The 8,233-nt window shown below is 37.3% G+C and overlaps 1 pseudogene; it reads left to right on the top strand.

Annotated features, from left to right (window-relative positions):
* Positions 1 to 200: 200 nt before the first annotated feature.
* On the top strand, positions 201 to 1,050 carry LOC132351747 (tRNA (guanine(6)-N2)-methyltransferase THUMP3-like; annotated as a pseudogene).
* The last annotated feature ends 7,183 nt before the right edge of the window (positions 1,051 to 8,233 follow it).

Genomic DNA, 8,233 nt, shown 5'->3' with positions numbered 1-8,233 from the left:
TTTAAGATTCTTTCAGTTTTGCTATACGTTTCAAAATTTTGCTTAAAATTTTTTTTCAGAATCTAAAGTGCTATAACCAACATCTTTAGAGAAAAGAGAAAGCATAGCATTTGGGTACACTGGGCCTGCAGGATGCCAGGGCTGGAAGGGTCTGTGCTGGCAGCCAAGACTATATTAGGGATCTTGGAAGCGTTGCCAACATGTACGACATTCAAGAAGCCACTAACCAATTCCTGGATGTGAACTTTCATGAAAACCAGAGATCTATTCAAGTGACAGAAAGTGGCCTCAGAGTGAGCTGAACATCTCCAAGTCACTATTAGAGCCACTGTACCCACTGGTTTTGAACAAACAGGGGCAGATGAAGTGAGAAAGAAATTCAGGTCATCATGCAAAATCAGCAGAGACCAGGCAAGATATATTTTGACATTTCAATGGAAAGTCTGGCTCAGACTTTCTGAGATCAGTTGATAACTTACTTGTGGTTGTTCAGGAGTTTAAAGATTCTAATTCAAAGGGGGAAAAAAAGGAAGTTCTAAAGGATTTTGAAGAATTGACTGGGAAACTCCTGCGCTCCGATCCTTTCAAAGTATGGAAAATTGATGCCCGTTTCAAGAAAAAAAAAGTGTAAAAAGATAAATCAGAATTCACGTAAAAGGAAGATGGATAATGGACAAGGAGACAAAATAGTTGAGAGAGATGTTAAAAAAGAGTTCACTAACAATGCCTTAAGTTCAAAAGAAATTGATTCTCAAGTGCTGAAGTTTAGAGTCACACGCAACAGGGTAGAAGGGAAACATTGCTTTACTGCACTAGAGACCACAAGAGATTTTGGGGGCGCTGTTCAAGATTATTTTAAGTGGAAGGCTGACATGACCAACTTTGATGTGGGTGTTCTTTTGAATATCCATGATAATGAAATCACTGTGGGTATTGCATTGATACAAAGTCTCCACCAAAGAAATATCACACATTTTGGATTCGCAACTCTCAGATCTTCTCTTGCCTATGGGATGCCCCAGCTCTGTTCCCCTCACCCTACTGATATAATAGTTGATCTGATGTATGGACGAGAGACAAAACAATAGAGAGGGCTACTGAATGATCTCACTGTTATTATGTTGTTGGTAATAATAATCCAATAATCCAGTGGCTATGATTAGAGCAGCAATTACATCTCATTTTTATTGACAAAGAGCCAAATTAAATAAGGCAAACTTAAAGAAAGAAAAAAAAAAAGAAGGCAAACTGCCCTGCGGCTTGCCCAAAAATGCTGTTCAATAGGATATCTGCAAACTGGCTCTGTGGATATATTGTAATGTTATTTTGAAAAAGGATGGACTCCAAGAAGAAAAATTGGAACCTTTATCCAGCTTGCCTACACTACACGAATTAGTGGAAGGTACATCAGAAATAAATTAAACGTATATGAGGCATTGATTGAAGCCAGGGAAGCAAAAAGTTGTACAAGGAAATGTTTCCTTCATCAATGACTACGTGACTCAGCTGTGATTATTATATGACAGTATTAATGTCAAATTGAATTATTAACCAAAAATGACTACACTAGGTGAATGGAGGAATGGGTGTATAAGAGAATGAAACCCTCGTGTTTCATAGTGTGAAGTCAATACATATTAATATTGAAAGAATCAAAAACAGTAATATGTGTTATAATTTAGGAATATGATAGTAAATACCAGAAGAAAGTGACTTGAACAGCTTTTCTCTGGGAAACACAAGTCAGAGGTGAGGAAGAGACCAGAAGACAGCTTTTTAAAAAATGTATGATAAGCTGTGTAAAGTTATTTGACTTTAAGTAAACAAATAGGAAAGTAAAATTTAATATGCAATGATGTGAAAGAATGGTATCACTCAGATGACTGTTTGTTGAGAAAATTCATTCCTCCAGCTCCAATTCTTATTATAAAATATAAGAATCGTAATGTTTTTCTCCATGGGAATTGGTCTGGAAAAGTTAAGCTTATTAACCAGAAATTTATGAGTATAAACTTTAGTGGAGCAATGTACATTTTCCAGTGAATTTATTTATTTATTTATCTATTTTGGCATATGAGAAAACTCAGTGATGTTTTCTAGACCTCTCTGCACTCAAGAAATTTACCAAGAGTACTGGAAATATGAAAAGTACAAAAATAAGAATGGGAGAAATGTTTATAGAATATTGAATTTACTTAGAAGAAATGGTTGTGAAACTTGCTTTATTGTATTCTGTATAGATCTAACAAAATATGTCACAGATGTAAGTTGATACAGATTGATTTCCATAAAACACAGCTTTGAGCAGGTCACCCCAAGCTCAAAAACATAACTTCTGTCTTATCACCTACAAAATAAAGCCTGAATTTCTTGACATTTAATGCTTTCCATGCTCCACCCGTGAAACATATTTCCTAGGTAATTTACTGCTGTTCTCCTTTGTGTACCCTTCAGGAGAGTCAAAATGAGATTCCAGCAGTGCCTCATAATCAATCCTTTATTTATTGTCTCTATGACTGTTTTTTTGTTTGTTTGTTTTTTGTTTTCCGTTGACTGCTCGGCTTCCTCTTCCCTCATCTCTAAAATTCTGTTTATCTTAAAAATTATTATTTTATCCTAAGAGTATTTATATATTAAATTTTCATAATTTAATTTAGTTTAAATATATTTATGCTTACAATTATTTATCTTAAAAATTATTTTCTTAAGAATTAAAAATATATTCTTTTACCTTAAAAATCAGCTCTTAACTTTACATCTTTTTCTAGCTATTATCTGATCTAGAGTCTATCTTTTACAGGTATGTTTCTTGAAAGGACTTAAAAATGTATTTTAGATTTAATTGGGTCTTTGGCTGCCTTAGCCAAAGCAATGTCAGTAGAGTGCTGGAAAGTTACAGAGATAACTGTAGATATCTCATAGAGATAAGTAAGAACTCAGAGAAAGCAAATGGAGATCTTTCTAGGCTAGCTGTGAGCAAACATTTTTCTTTTGAATTTATATATATTCCGTAATATATTACATATATTATGAGAAAGAAGGAAATTCTGCCGTTTGTAACAACATGGATGGACCTTAAGGGCGTTATGCTAAGTGAAATAAGCCAGACAGAGAAAGACAAATACTGCATGATGTCACTTACATGTGGAATCTAAAAAAAAAGAAAAAAAAGTCAAACTCATAGAAACGCAGAGTAGTTAGAATGGTAGTTGCCAGAGGCAAGGGTGTGGGGAAATAGGGAGAAGTTGCTAAAAGGGTACAAACTTTTTTTTTTTTTGAAATTCACATTCTTTTATTTATTTATTTATTTATTTATTTATTTATGACTGTGTTGGGTCTTCGTTTCTCTGCGAGGGCTTTCTCTAATTGTGGCAAGTGGGGACCACTCTTCATCGCAGTGCGCGGGCCTCCCACCATCGCGGCCTCTCTTGTTGCGGAGCACAGGCTCCAGACGCGCAGGCTCAGTAGTTGTGGCTCACGGGCCCAGTTGCTCCGCGGCATGTGGGATCTTCCCAGACCAGGGCTCGAACCCGTGTCCCCTGCATTGGCAGGCAGGTTCTCAACCACTGCGCCACCAGGGAAGCCCCAAACTTTTATTTATAAGATAAAGCCTGAGTGTCTAATGTAAATTATGATGACTATGGTTGACAACACTGTATTGTATAATTGAAATTTGCTAAGAGAATAGCAAAAAAAAAAAAAAAAAAAAGTGAGGTGATGGGTGGGTTAATTAACTCGATGGGAGGAATCATTTCACAATGTATACGTACATCAAATCATCAGGATGTTTGCTTTAGCTATCTTACAACTTTGTCAATTATACCTCAGTAAAGCTGAAAAAAGAATAAAGGGGCCAGGAAATACAATGTTTTTGTATATCTAGAATAACAGTGAAACCAGATATTTCTGAATCACGAATGCTGTGTGGTAGGAAAACTATCGAATAAGTGGTCGGTTGATATGTCCACCATATAGATCCAACGTGTCTTGGTAAGACTTTTTTCTCTTCATGTTTAAAGTAGAGTAACACTTCCCCTACTCCCCTGAGAAACTGTAAGTGAGGTCAGAAGTTTTGTCAAGTAAACTGTGGGGTCGCAAAATCGTATTGCAGACAAACATTTCCAGTCTACCAGTTATGCTGTGAAAAAAGAAAATGACTTTTATTAGATGTGTGAGAAACTGTGAGATGTCCAGCAGGATCCACGCTTTCCTATGCATGAGAAAGTCCAGAATGGTCATGAGGTAATCACTTCCTCCTTCTGCCCCCAGAAGAGAACTGAACTTGGCCTGCCTTGTTTGAGAACAGACACTGTGCAGAGGAAGGGCGCTAGTTGTTTATCATGTTCTATCCCGAATTCATATTACTGTGGGGCGTTCCGTCAGGCTTGCCGTATGGGTTATTATACGGTGAACCTCAATCAGTTTCTTTCAATTTAAATAAAGTGTATGGTACGACTGCTAAGTAAAAATGTTGTGATGTGTGTATGGCCTGAAAGGGTAGTCAGAGGATAATGACAGCACATGACATCATAGCAGCATACGTGGTGCCTTACAGACTGGGACCTCAGGTGCCATTCCCGGGCAGAGTCAGATTCTGAGACGTCGTTTCTCACAGCCTGAACGTCACACTGCCTAGTCTAGGGGAAGAGAAAGCTTTTTGCAGTATTTTGCTCAGAATGCCTCTTTGAACCTAAAAAAAGCTGAGGGGCCTATATGGCGAGCAGGAAGCCGGGGGGCTAAAGCACGAAGTGTGTGGACAGAAAGGGAGGGAAGAGGCATGCCAGGGGGCAGCTAGCCAGCGCTCTGGCCACGTTCCACGTGGGGAGGATGAAGGCGTCTGCGCTTCTTTCTTCCCTTCTCGCGTCTATCAGCTTCTCTACCTCACCAGCTTCTAACATCCTTGCTCCCAGCCTGTATAAACACTCGGCTGGCCCACAGTGAACAACAACTATTTTGCTTGTATTCTGGGGCACAAAGAGGCTTCTAGGTAAAATTCATTTATCATTAGAATCATTAAACTTGAGAAGTAGTGCTGTGATGTTGCCAACGTTAGATCGTCTGTGCTGGGGATTGAAGGGAAGATCGTTTTTTAAATACTCATAGACAATACCAAAACAGATATCTAATATTCATTACTCTAATTGATTTATCACATGATTATGTAGCGTATGCTGTGTGTCAGATATAGCTCTAAGTATTTTTATAAATAGTAACTCATTGACTTCTTATACCAGTCCTACAGGTTAGGTTCTATTATTTACATACGTGTCCTACGGATGAAGAAATTGAGGCTCAGGGAGATGAAGTAAATTGCCCAAGGTCACACAGCTAGTAAGAAACTAGTTGGGATTCAAACCCAGATAACCTGCAGAGTCCCTACCATTAATTTAATGCTGTGCTGCAGTGTGGTGACTAATGAAAACACGTGAAGAGAGTTTAGTAGCTCATTGTAGTTGCTAATTTGATTGTACTTATTTTCTTTATGGAGTCCAACATCTGGGGAGTGCTTAAAGATTGCTCAGGTGCTGAAAAATGCTGTCAGGCATTTAAGGGTCTGGCAGTACAGATAACTTGAAAACCCTCCAGCGACAAACACCAAGAATTGCTCAATAAATTATAACTGACATCCTTATAAATGCATGACTGAACTGCTAAGAAAGGCAGGGAAATTGCCTTGGGCCAGAAGCGAAGAAGGAACGGAAAATCAGGCGGGTGAACTGCAGAGCTGACACTGTGACTGCCTGGAGGTATTTATCACTTTTAATAATATAGGGGCTTGAATTTAATACCAATGCAGGGAGAGTTAGGACTGAGACCCACACCTTTTATAGGGCTACCCCTTCGGTATGAGTGAGAATTCAGGAAAAGCGAACTCTCAAAAGTTGTGGGAAGGATTATAAATTTATACAACCACTTTGGAGTGCAATGTAACCATGTCTCATGAATTTGAATATGTGCATCCTTATGACCAAGCAATTTCTTTGCTAGGCTTATATCCTGGAGAAATTCTAGGCCATGGAAAAATCAGACATGGACAAGAATTTTATTGCAACGTAGTTTGCATCAGTAAAAACTTAGAACAGGAGAGTAGATAAGTGAATTATGCTATATTCGTACAATGGAATACACAGTGCAGTGAACATTAATGCCCTGTAGACATGTACCATCAGGGATAATTCTCAAAACCTTCACTTTTGTGAAAAAGAAAGACAAGTTGCAGAGTATTTGCAGCATTAAGCCTAAGCGCTGAAATATAGAAAAATCCGCAAGAATTTTAAAAATTATAACTCTTAACCTCAAGAAAAAAAGAAACTAAAAGCACTTCTAATTATCCCTCTCCAACACAAAAGCTGTACCTGCATTGCAGATGTAGTTGGCTTCCCTTTGGCCCAGCGTCTACCCTCCAGACAGACCCTCAAAACAGGTCTTGGAGCACAGTGAGAAAGAAGTGGTTTTACTGAATGTTTTCTACTTACAGGAATATATATATATTCTCATCTATTTCACCAAAATTCAAAGCAAATCAATATACCTGTAACTCTCCTTCCGCCTACACTGCATCTTTGCCTCTTTCTGGCCTGGCCAAGTGTCTCTCATTTCCTGAATCCGCACAGATGAACATAGTCCCAAACTTACGCAAAGTCGTTTAATTCCCTTTTGCTTTTAATCCTGCATTTTTAGCCCATCATGTGGCTCACCAAATAAAGGATCATTTTAAGGATCTGTTTATAACTGTGTGCGTGCTTTATAATAACATTTTTTTCCATCACAAACAATTAAAAAAACAGAAACAGGAGTCGAAGAAGACCCTGGGACATACATAATATAACAATTGTTGTTATTTCTTAAAAAACATTTTTATTGAGATATAATTCACACAAAATAATTCACCCATTTAAAGTGTACAGTTGAATTTTTTTTAGGACATTCAGCAGAGTGGTGCAGGCATCAGCACAATGAATTTTAGAACATTTTGATCAACCCTAAGAGAAATCCCCATACCTATTAGCGGTCACTCACCATTCCTCCACCTTGTTTCTGCACCCAACTTCACCTCCCCAAACCCTCTCCCCCATTACCTGCCTCCTGCTTTCCCACCAGCCCTAAAAAACCACTAATTGACTTTCTGTCTCTAGAGATCTGCCTATTCTGAATATTTCATATCAGTGGAAGCACACAACATGTGGTGTACTGGGACTGATTTCTTTCACTTAGCATGTTTTCAAGGTTCATCCATGCTGTAGCATGTATTAGTACTACATTCCTTTTTATTACCAAATCATATTATATTGTATGGACATACCACCTTTTATTTAATCTTTCATCAGGTAATGAATATTGGGTATTTGGATTATTTCTACTTTTCGGCTTTTATGAATATTGCTGCTACAAACAGTCATGTATAAGTTTCTGTGGCGTCATGTGTTTTTATTTCTCTTGAGTTTATACCTAGGATGGAACTGCTATGTAACGTAACTTGATATTTAACCCTTTAAGGAACTGCCAGACTGTTTTTCAAATTGGCTGCTCCATTCTACATACATACCAGTAGTATATGAGGGTTCCAACTTTTACACATCTTTGCCAACACTTGTTATTGTTTATCTTTTTCACTGTAATGAATAATGATGTTAGGCATGTCTTCGTGTACTTATTGGCCATCTGTATATCTTCTTTGGAGAAAGGTCTATTCAGCTCCTTTGCCCATTTTTAATTGGTTTATTTGGTATTTTTATTATTGAGTTGTAAGGGTTATTCATATATTCTAGGTATGTCTCTTACCAGAAGTATGATTTGAAAATATTTTCTCCCATTCTGTGAGTTATCTTTTAACTTTCTTGATGATGTCCTTTGCATCAAAAAAGTGCTTGTCCTTGATGATGTCCTATCTATTTTTTCTTTGTGCTTTTGATGTCATATATAAGAAAGCATTACTTAATCCAATGTCATCAAACACCTTTGTTTTCTTATAAAATTTTATAGTGTTAGATCTTATCTTTGAGATCCATTTTGGGTTTATTTTTTGTATATAGTATGGTAGAAGTCCAGCTTCATTCTTTTGCATGTGGATAGCCAGTTGTCCCAACACCATCTGATGAAAATATTGATGAAAATATTGATCAACACCATTTGATGAAAATATTGAATTACTTTGACACTTCTGTCTAAAATCAATTCACCATAAATGTGAGGCTTTATTTCTGGACTCTGAATTCAATTCCATTGATATATA

Source organism: Balaenoptera ricei, chromosome 17 (assembly GCF_028023285.1).
Source record: "Balaenoptera ricei isolate mBalRic1 chromosome 17, mBalRic1.hap2, whole genome shotgun sequence".
Taxonomy (NCBI): Eukaryota; Metazoa; Chordata; class Mammalia; order Artiodactyla; family Balaenopteridae; genus Balaenoptera; species Balaenoptera ricei.
Note: the sequence above shows the minus strand (reverse complement) of the source record. Positions and strands in the feature narration are given on the sequence as shown.